The 11,689-nt window shown below is 47.1% G+C and overlaps 1 long non-coding RNA gene across 2 annotated transcripts; it reads left to right on the top strand.

Moving 5' to 3' along the window:
* The first annotated feature begins 258 nt into the window (after positions 1 to 258).
* On the top strand, positions 259 to 1,688 carry LOC127908856 (uncharacterized). 2 transcript variants are annotated; one of them, XR_008068777.1, is made up of 3 exons: positions 259 to 384; positions 570 to 661; positions 800 to 1,688. It is a non-coding gene; the product is annotated as an uncharacterized LOC127908856 (long non-coding RNA). The 2 variants fall into 2 exon arrangements; XR_008068775.1 differs by having other exon boundaries at positions 432 to 661.
* The last annotated feature ends 10,001 nt before the right edge of the window (positions 1,689 to 11,689 follow it).

Raw genomic sequence — 11,689 nt, 5'->3', positions numbered from 1 at the left:
CTGTCAAGCACTCTTTCCTAAACTGAGCTTGTTGCCCGGTGTAGAGACTGTCAGGAACTTCTCATTATAAACTGAGCTTGTTACCAGGTGATCTGTCAGGAACTTCTTTATAAACTGAGCTTGTTACCAGTGTAGAGACTGTCACACTCGGGTTTCCTGATCTGTCAAGAACTCTTTCCTGAAACTGAGCTTGTTACCAGGTGATTTGTCAGGAACTCCTGGTTATAAACTGAGCTTGTTGCCAGGTGAGACTGTACAGGAACTTCTCATTATAAACTGAGCTTGTTGCCAGGTGATTTGTACAGGAACTTCTCATTATAAACTGAGCTTGTTGCCAGGTGATTTGTACAGGAACTTCTCATTATAAACTGAGCTTGTTGCCAGGTGATTTGTACAGGAACTTCTCATTATAAAACTGAGCTTGTTGCCAGGTGATTTGTACAGGAACTTCTCATTATAAACTGAGCTTGTTGCCAGGTGATCTGTACAGGAACTTCTCATTATAAACTGAGCTTGTTGCCAGGTGATCTGTACAGGAACTTCTCATTATAAACTGAGCTTGTTGCCAGGTGATTTGTACAGGAACTTCTCATTATAAACTGAGCTTGTTGCCAGGTGATTTGTACAGGAACTTCTCATTATAAACTGAGCTTGTTGCCAGGTGATCTGTACAGGAACTTCTCATTATAAACTGAGCTTGTTGCCAGGTGATCTGTACAGGAACTTCTCATTATAAACTGAGCTTGTTGCCAGGTGATTTGTACAGGAACTCCTCATTATAAACTGAGCTTGTTGCCAGGTGATTTGTACAGGAACTTCTCATTATAAACTGAGCTTGTTGCCAGGTGATTTGTACAGGAACTTCTCATTATAAACTGAGCTTGTTGCCAGGTGATTTGTACAGGAACTTCTCATTATAAACTGAGCTTGTTGCCAGGTGATTTGTACAGGAACTTCTCATTATAAACTGAGCTTGTTGCCAGGTGATTTGTACAGGAACTTCTCATTATCACAAAAGCTGATGTTTTCTAATCTCTGGTATGCAAGATGTTGTGCCGCTAACTTTAACACGAGAAGATAAATCAGTGAACATCCCCTCTACCTGAACATGGAATAATCATAATTAATCATACCCACTGCACACACATTTTAATATGAACCCTCCAGTATCTGGGGTGGCAGGAAGCCTAGTGGTTAGAGAGTTGGGCCAGTAACCGAATCACTGAGCCAACAAGGTCCAAATCTGTCGTTCTGGCCCTGAACAAGGCAATTAAACCACTGTTCCCTGGTAGGCCGTCCCCTGATAGGCCGTCCCCTGATAGGCCGTCCCCTGATAGGCCGTCCCCTGATAGGCCGTCCCCTGATAGGCCGTCCCCTGATAGGCCGTCCCCTGATAGGCCGTCCCCTGATAGGCCTAATCTGAATAGAGCGGCACATATTTTGATTAAAAAAACAGGATCAAGCCATTGGTTGGGCAGTTGTAACCCTTGATAATGTATTGTCCCCCCCAGGCCTTTGGTTAACACCGATGATATTTGAAACACACCAAGACAGACAGAGTAATATAGAGAGGGCTCGTGCTGAGGGAGAGGCACCGCAGCCTAATTTTCAGAGCTCACTCACTGAAACGCCTCTCGCACACACTGAAACGCCTCACACACACACACACACACACTGAAACGCCTCACACACACTGAAACGCCTCACACACACACACACACTGAAACGCCTCACACACACACACACACACACTGAAACGCCTCACACACACACACACTGAACACGCACACACACACAACACACACACACACACACACACTGAAACGCCTCACACACACACACTGAAACGCCTCACACACACACACACTGAAACGCCTCACACACACACACACTGAAACGCCTCACACACACACACACTACACACACACACTGAAACGCCTCACACACACACACACACTGAAACGCTTCACACACACACACTGAAACGCCTCACACACACACACACTGAAACGCCTCACACACACACACACTGAAACGCCTCACACACACACTGAAACGCCTCACACACACACTGAAACGCCTCACACACACACACACACACTGAAACGCCTCACACACACACACACACACTGAAACGCCTCACACACACACACACACACACACACACACACTGAAACGCCTCACACACACACACACTGAAACGCCTCACACACACACACACACACTGAAACGCCTCACACACACACACACACTGAAACGCCTCACACACACACACTGAAACGCCTCTCACACACACACTGAAACGCCTCACACACACACACACACTGAAACGCCTCACACACACACACACTGAAACGCCTCACACACACACACTGAAACGCCTCACACACACACACTGAAACGCCTCACACACACACTGAAACGCCTCACACACACACTGAAACGCCTCACACACACACACTGAAACGCCTCACACACACACACTGAAACGCCTCACACACACACACTGAAACGCCTCACACACACACACCGAAACTCCTCACACACACACACACCGAAATGCCTCTCACACACACTGAAACGCCTCACACACACACTGAACGCCTCACACACACACCGAAACGCCTCACACACACACTGAAACGCCTCACACACACACTGAAACGCCTCACACACACACTGAAACGCCTCACACACACTGAAACGCCTCTCACACACACTGAAACACCTCACACACACACTGAAACACCTCACACACACACACACTGAAACACCTCACACACACACTGAAACACCACACACACACACTGAAACACCTCACACACACTGAAACACCTCACACACACTGAAACACCTCAACACCTCACACACACTGAAACACCTCACACACACACTGAAACACCTCACACACACACTGAAACACCTCACACACACACTGAAACACCTCAACACCTCTCACACACACTGAAACACCTCAACACCTCACACACACACTGAAACACCTCACACACACACTGAAACACCTCACACACACACTGAAACACCTCACACACACACTGAAACACCTCACACACACACTGAAACACCTCAACACCTCTCACACACACTGAAACATGTGGGAATGTCTATGAAACGTAGACATTTCACGAGCTCCAGTCTTTATTCAATCCATACTGGTTGGTTTCTTGCCTTTTTAATTTTCTAGTGATGCTTTATTAGAGCATTCAGACAGAATAAATAATTATCTCAAAAGAACGTCAGTTTGAGTGTTGAGTGATTAGATAAGTGTTTCAATGACACTTAAAAAGAAGAATATTCCAGACAAGAACTGGTTCCATCCACTACCCACCTGATTCTGGTCCTGTCTGGTGACAGTCCAACCCAACTCCAGGACAAAGGTCAAACACTCATCCCCCCAGTGCAACCTAGCAACCCCACATATCCTATTTATCTGTGTTGCCTAAAAATAACTTTCCGGAGTCCTTCTAGTCCAGTGCTTGACTAGGGTCTAGCTCAAGGGAACCGAGTCCCAGAACCTCACATTTTCTATCCTCGAGTTCTGGCACCTCTTATAGAATATCGCTTTTAAATTCCTGCAGAGTTCCAGCACCTTAACACAAATAGCACCGGTTATTATTACCCATTTCAGTTCAAGTCAAGCACTGGTCTAGACGCAATGCAGTGTGTGTTGGTAACCACCCTAACCCCCAGGCACTAACCCCCAGGCCCTAACCCCCAGGCCCTAACCCCCAGGCCCTAACCCCCAGGGCAAACTGACTCACCGCTCAGCTCTGTGTTGGCGATGCGCAGAGAGGAACTCTCAGACTGCAGACTACGGTTCTTCTCCAACAACAACACTTCTAGGGGTTTAGACATGTCCTGAGAGAGAGAAAGAAAGAGCGAGAGAGAGAAAGAGAGAGCGAAAGCACAAGAGAGAGAGAAACGAGGAGAGGAAAGAGAGAAGGGAGAGAAGAGGAGAGAGAGAAAGAGGGGAAAATAGAGAGAGACCCAGAAAGAGAGGGGGTTATATATATATAGAAAGAAGTAGGTTAGAGAGAGAGAGAGAGAGAGAGAGAGAGAGAGAGAGAGAGAGAGAGAGAGAGAGAGAGAGAGAGAGAGAGAGAGAGAGAGAGAGAGAGAGAGAGAGAGAGAGAGAGAGAGAGGAGAGAGACAGAGAAAGAGAGAGAGAGAGAGAGAAGAGAGAGAGAGAAGAGAGAGAGAGAGAGAGAGAAGAGAGAGAGAAGAGAGAGAAGAGAGAGAGAGAGAAGAGAGAGAGAGAAGAGAGAGAGAAGAGAGAGAGAGAAGAGAAAGAGAGAGAGAGGGTGAGATAAAGGAGAACAGTAAAACACATCAGCAGTATTTACAGAAGTCTGTCGCTATGAAAAGTAGAGGAGTTTTCCCTGTACCTGCACTGAGCTGTCAGTTGGGCCAAACTCCATAGACTTTTAGGATGCTGTGGAGAAAAGAGAGAGAGTTTTCCCTGACCTGAGAGCTGAGAGAGAGGGGCCAAACTCCATAGACTTGAGGATGCTGTGAGAGAGAGAGAGAGAGAGAGAGAGAGAGAGAGAGAGAGAGAGAGAGAGAGAGAGAGGAGAGGCACACATAGAGAGAGACAGAGAGAGAGAGAGAGAGAGAGAGACAGAGAGAGAGAGAGAGACAGAGAGTGTGGAGAGAGAGAGTGGAGAGAGAGAGTGGAGAGAAACAGAGAGTGGAGAGAGACAGAGAGAGAGTGCTGAGACACATATTTCCCTCAGATTACACAGATCTACAAAGAATTTGAAAACAAACCCAATTTTCATAAACTCCCATATCTACTGGGTAAAATACCACAGTGTGCCATCACAGCAGCAAGATTTGTGACCCGTTGCCACAAGAAAAGGGCAACCAGTGAAGAACAAACACCATTGTAAATACAACCCATATTTTTGTTGATTTATTTCCCCAGTTGTACAATTTGCACACATGACATTTATAATGTCTATTCTTTTGAAACTTTTGTGAGTAATTCTCCTGCAAAATGTCTTGATAAAAATCGGGAATTCATTTTCCTGTTGATGATAGCAAGCTGTCCAGGCCCTGAGGCAGCAAAGCAGTCCCAAACCATGATGCTCCCTCCACCAGACTTTACAGTTGGGATGAGGCTTTGATGTTGCTGTGCTGTGCTGTGTCTTTTTCTCCACACATAGTGTTGTGTGTTCCTTCCAAATAACTCAACTGTAGTTTAATCTGTCCACAGAATATTTTGCCAGTAGTGCTGTGGAACAGCAGCAGCAGGTAACCTAGTGGTTAGAGGCAGGTAGCCTAGTGGTTAGAGGCAGCAGGTAACCTAGTGGTTAGAGGCAGGTAGCCTAGTGGTTAGAGGCAGGTAACCTAGTGGTTAGAGGCAGCAGGTAACCTAGTGGTTAGAGGCAGCAGGTAACCTAGTGGTTAGAGGCAGGTAGCCTAGTGGTTAGAGGCAGGTAGCCTAGTGGTTAGAGGCAGGTAACCTAGTGGTTAGAGGAGGCAGGTAGCCTAGTGGTTAGAGGCAGGTAACCTAGTGGTTAGAGGAGGCAGGTAGCCTAGTGGTTACAGGCAGGTAGCCTAGTGGTTAGAGGCAGGTAGCCTAGTGGTTAGAGGCAGGTAGCCTAGTGGTTAGAGGCATAGTGGTTAGAGGCAGGTAGCCTAGTGGTTAGAGGCAGGTAGCCTAGTGGTTAGAGGCAGGTAGCCTAGTGGTTAGAGGCAGGTAGCCTGGTGGTTAGTGGCAGGTAGTCTAGTGGTTAGAGGCAGGTAGCCTAGTGGTTAGAGGCAGGTAGCCTAGTGGTTAGAGGCAGGTAGCCTAGTGGTTAGAGGCAGGTAGCCTAGTGGTTAGAGGCAGGTAACCAACGGCACGACATGGTAGATGGGATCAGAGGACCAATCAAACATCAATGATTCCAGAGGAGGGGTTCTACTAAGATTTATGGAATTGTTTTTTGTATTTTTTTGTATTTTAACACCCTTTTTTCTCCCCAATTGGTAGTTACAGTCTTGTCTCATCGCTGCAACTCCCGTACGGACTCAGGAGAGGCGCGATGAGCCATGGATATCCCTGCCGGCCAAACCCTCCCCTAACCCGGACGACGCTGGGCCAATTGTGCTCCGCCCCATGGGTCTCCCGGTCGCGGCCGGCTGCGACAGAGCCTGGACTTGAACCCAGAATTTCTAGTGGCACAGCATTAGACCACTGCGCCACTCAGGAGGCCCTTTATGGAATTGTTTTAAGGATGGTCATAACATTTTAGGTATCCAACAAAAAATTTAAATAAATAATAAAATGAAATATTGAATTTGGCCTCTGCCTTCTATTAGCCGGTATAAACGCATTGAATAACAACAGATGGTGGAGTAAAAATGGTGGTTTGTTTTGAAGTGTCTGTCCTGTCTGAGTGATAAGATAAATCAGGAAATATAAAAAACATATTTAAAACCCTTTTTTCAGGCACTAAACTACTTCCATACATGTTTTACATAGGTACAGAGTCTTGTGGGCGTCCTAGAGCAAGGGACATCGACTCCAGGGGGTTTAATAACACTAGACCATGTGTTTGTGGGATATCGACTCCAGGGGGTTTTAATAACACTAGACCATGTGTTTGTGGGACATCGACTCCAGGGGGTTTTAATAACACTAGACCATGTGTTTGTGGGACATCGACTCCAGGGGGTTTTAATAACACTAGACCATGTGTTTGTGGGACATCGACTCCAGGGGGTTTAATAACACTAGACCATGTGTTTGTGGGACATCGACTCCAGGGGGTTTTAATAACACTAGACCATGTGTTTGTGGGACATCGACTCCAGGGGGTTTAATAACACTAGACCATGTGTTTGTGGGACATCGACTCCAGGGGGTTTAATAACACTAGACCATGTGTTTGTGGGACATCGACTCCAGGGGGTTTAATAACACTAGACCATGTGTTTGTGGGACATCGACTCCAGGGGTTTTAATAACACTAGACCATGTGTTTGTGGGACATCGACTCCAGGGGGTTTTAATAACACTAGACCATGTGTTTGTGGGACATCGACTCCAGGGGGTTTAATAACACTAGACCATGTGTTTGTGGGACATCGACTCCAGGGGGTTTTAATAACACTAGACCATGTGTTTGTGGGACATCGACTCCAGGGGTTTTAATAACACTAGACCATGTGTTTGTGGGACATCGACTCCAGGGGTTTAATAACACTAGACCATGTGTTTGTGGGACATCGACTCCAGGGGTTTTAATAACACTAGACCATGTGTTTGTGGGACATCGACTCCAGGGGTTTAATAACACTAGACCATGTGTTTGTGGGACATCGACTCCAGGGGTTTAATAACACTAGACCATGTGTTTGTGGGACATCGACTCTGATGCAGGGGAGTTTAATAACACTAGACCATGTGTTTGTGGGACATCGACTTGGCTCAGGGGTTTTAATAACACTAGACCATGTGTTTGTGGGACATGGAAAGAGAGCGACTCCAGGGGTTTTAATAACACTAGGACCATGTGTTTGTGGGACATCGACTCCAGGGGTTTTGACAATAACACTAGACCATGTGTTTGTGGGACATCGACTCCAGGGGTTTTAATAACACTAGACCATGTGTTTGTGGGACATGACTCCAGGGGTTTTAATAACGCTAGACCATGTGTTTGTGGGACCATGTGTTTGTGGGACATCGACTCCAGGGGTTTTAATAACACTAGACCATGTGTTTGTGGGACAACGACTCAGGGGTTTTAATAACACTAGACCATGTGTTTGTGGGACATCGACTCAGGGGTTTTAATAACACTAGACCATGTGTTTGTGGGACATCGACTCAGGGGTTTTAATAACACTAGACCATGTGTTTGTGGGACATCGACTCCAGGGGTTTAATAACACTAGACCATGTGTTTGTGGGACATCGACTCAGGGGTTTTAATAACACTAGACCATGTGTTTGTGGGACATCGACTCCAGGGGTTTTAATAACGCTAGACCATGTGTTTGTGGGATATCGACTCCAGGGGTTTAATAACGCTAGACCATGTGTTTGTGGGACATCGACTCCAGGGGTTTAATAACACTAGACCATGTGTTTGTGGGAGAGGTGTGTGACTACAGGGGTTTTAATAACGCTAGACCATGTGTTTGTGGGACATCGACTCCAGGGGGTTTAAGGTAACACTAGACCATGTGTTTGTGGGACATCGACTCCAGGGGTTTTAATAACACTAGACCATGTGTTTGTGGGACATCGACTCCAGGGGTTTTAATAACACTAGACCATGTGTTTGTGGGACATCGACTCCAGGGGTTTTTAATAACACTAGACCATGTGTTTGTGGGACATCGACTCCAGGGGTTTAATAACACTAGACCATGTGTTTGTGGGACATCGACTCAGGGGTTTTAATAACGCTAGACCATGTGTTTGTGGGACAACGACTCCAGGGGTTTTAATAACACTAGACCATGTGTTTGTGGGACATCGACTCCAGGGGTTTTAATGTGTGTGTGCTAGACCATGTGTTTGTGGGACATGTGACTCAGGGGTTTAATAACGCTAGACCATGTGTTTGTGGGACATCGACTCCAGGGGTTTTAATAACGCTAGACCATGTGTTTGTGGGACAATGACTCTGATGCTGTTAGAGGACCTCAGAGGCACACACACACACACACACACACACACACACACACACACACACACACACACACACACACACACACACACACACACACACACACACACACACACACACACAGGTGGGCTAGGTTGAGGACATCAATCACTAACTGAATGAGTACATTTTTCCCAGTATTTGGTGTAAGAACAGAGTACAACACACACACTCACCTCAGCTCTTTCTTCACCTCTTCATAGTCAGCGTGTTCCTGCAGCTTTTCTTCCAGTTGCTATAGAGAAGAGGGATGGAAAGAGAGCAGAGCGGGGGAGGAAGGCGGAAGAGAGCAGAGCGAGGGAGGAGCGGGGATGAGAGCAGAGCGAGGGAGGAAGGGCGGAGGAGAGCAGAGCGAGGGAGGAAGGCAGAGGAGAGCAGAGCGAGGGAGGAGGTTAAATTAATGATGAATGAGAAGGACGGAAACTCCCAGACAGTATAATGACAATCAACTTGTACATACACCTGAGGTTGTGAGAGTGTGTGTGTGTGTGTGTGTGTGTGTGTGTGTGCGTGAGAGGTTGTGAGAGGTGTGTGTATGTGTGTGTGTGAGCAGGCATGTGTGTGTGTGAGTTTGTGAGAGGTGTGCGTGAGAGGTTGTGAGAGTTGTGTGTGTGAGGTTGTGTGTGAGAGGTTGTGAGAGGTGTGTGTGTGTGTGAGGTTGTGAGAGGTGTGAGAGGTGTGTGTGTGAGGTGTGTGAGAGGTGTGTGTGTGTGTGAGGTGTGTGAGAGGTGTGTGTGTGTGTGAGGTGTGTGAGAGTTGTGTGTGAGGTTGTGAGGGTGTGTGTGAGGTTGTGAGGTGTGTGAGAGGTAGTGTGTGAGGGGAGAGGTGTGAGAGGGTGTGTGAGAGGTGTGTGTGTGAGGTTGTGAGAGGTGTGTGTGAGGTGTGAGAGGTGTGTGTGTGAGAGGTGTGTGTGAGGTTGTGAGAGGTTGTGTGTGAGAGGTGTGTGTGAGGTTGTGAGGTGTGTGAGAGGTAGTGTGTGAGGGTGTGAGGTTGTGAGGGTGTGAGAGGTGTGTGTGTGAGGTTGTGAGAGGTGTGTGTGTGAGAGGTGTGCGTGTGTTAGGTTGTGAGAAGTGTGTGTGAGGTTGTGAGAGGTGTGTGAGGTTGTGAGAGGTGTGTGAGGTGTGTGTGTGAGGTGTGTGGTTGTGAGAGGTGTGTGAGGTTGTGAGAGGTGTGTGAGGTGTGTGAGAGGTTGTGAGAGGTGTGTGTGTGTGAGGTTGTGAGAGGTGTGTGAGGTTGTGAGAGGTGTGTGAGGTGTGAGAGGTGTGAGGTTGTGAGAGGTGTGTGAGGTTGTGAGAGGTGTGTGAGGTTGTGAGAGGTGTGTGTGTGAGGTTGTGAGAGGTGTGCGTGTGAGGTTGTGAGAGGTGTGTGAGAGGTGTGTGATGAGGTGTGAGAGGTGAGGTGTGTGAGGTTGTGAGAGGTGTGTGAGGTGTGTGAGGTGTGTGAGGTGTGTGAGGTTGTGAGAGGTGTGCGTGTGAGGTTGTGAGAGGTGTGCGTGTGTTAGGTTGTGAGAGGTGTGTGTGTGTTAGGTTGTGAGAGGTGTGTGTGAGGTTGTGAGAGGTGTGTGAGGTTGTGAGAGGTGTGTGTGTGAGGTTGTGAGAGGTGTGTGTGTGAGGTTGTGAGAGGTGTGTGTGTGTGAGGTTGTGAGAGGTGTGTGTGTGTGAGGTTGTGAGAGGTGTGTGTGTGTGAGGTTGTGAGAGGTGTGTGTGTGAGGTTGTGAGAGGTGTGTGTGTGTGAGGTGTGAGAGGTGTGTGTGTGTGAGGTTGTGAGAGGTGTGTGTGTGTGAGGTGTGTGTGTATAGCCTACCTTGAGGCTGGTCGTCTTGGTGCTGAGCTGTAGTTGTAGCTGTGTGATCTGTGTGCTGGAACTCTCTCTGAGTTTAGACAGGCTGGCCTGCAGTCTCTGAACATCTTCCACCAGCTGAACCATCTCCCTGTCCTTGGCCCCCAGCTCTGCCTCCAGACTGGAGCGGGACAGGGCCTCCACCGCCTGGTCCTATTGGTCAACACATACATCAATCTACCAATCAGAACAGCCTGGTCCTATAGGTCAACACATACATCAATCTACCAATCAGAACAGCCTGGTCCTATAGGTCAACACATACAGCAATCTACCAATCAGAACAGTCTGGTCCTATAGGTCAACACATACATCAATCTACCAATCAGAACAGCCTGGTCCTATAGGTCAACACATACAGCAATCTACCAATCAGAACAGCCTGGTCCTATAGGTCAACACATACAGCAATCTACCAATCAGAACAGTCTGGTCCTATAGGTCAACACATACATCAATCTACCAATCAGAACAGCCTGGTCCTATAGGTCAACACATACATCAATCTACCAATCAGAACAGTCTGGTCCTATAGGTCAACACATACATCAATACAGCAATCTACCAATCAGAACAGCCTGGTCCTATAGGTCAACACATACATCAATCTACCAATCAGAACAGTCTGGTCCTATAGGTCAACACATACATCAATCTACCAATCAGAACAGTCTGGTCCTATAGGTCAACACATACATCAATCTACCAATCAGAACAGTCTGGTCCTATAGGTCAACACATACATCAATCTACCAATCAGAACAGCCTGGTCCTATAGGTCAACACATACATCAATCTACCAATCAGAACAGTCTGATCCTATAGGTCAACACATACATCAATCTACCAATCAGAACAGTCTGGTCCTATAGGTCAACACATACATCAATCTACCAATCAGAACAGTCTGATCCTATAGGTCAACACATACATCTACCAATCACAACAGTCTGATCCTATAGGTCAACACATACATCAATCTACCAATCAGAACAGTCTGATCCTATAGGTCAACACATACATCAATCTACCAATCAGAACAGTCTGATCCTATAGGTCAACACATACATCAATCTACCAATCAGAACAGTCTGGTCCTATAGGTCAACACATACATCAATCTACCAATCAGAACAGCCTGGTCCTATTGGTCAACACATACA

The sequence above is a fragment of the Oncorhynchus keta genome, chromosome 18 (genome assembly GCF_023373465.1).
Source record: "Oncorhynchus keta strain PuntledgeMale-10-30-2019 chromosome 18, Oket_V2, whole genome shotgun sequence".
In the NCBI taxonomy this organism is placed as follows: domain Eukaryota; kingdom Metazoa; phylum Chordata; class Actinopteri; order Salmoniformes; family Salmonidae; genus Oncorhynchus; species Oncorhynchus keta.
The sequence above is the reverse complement of the archived record's forward strand: the minus strand, read 5'-3'. Positions and strand labels throughout refer to the sequence as shown.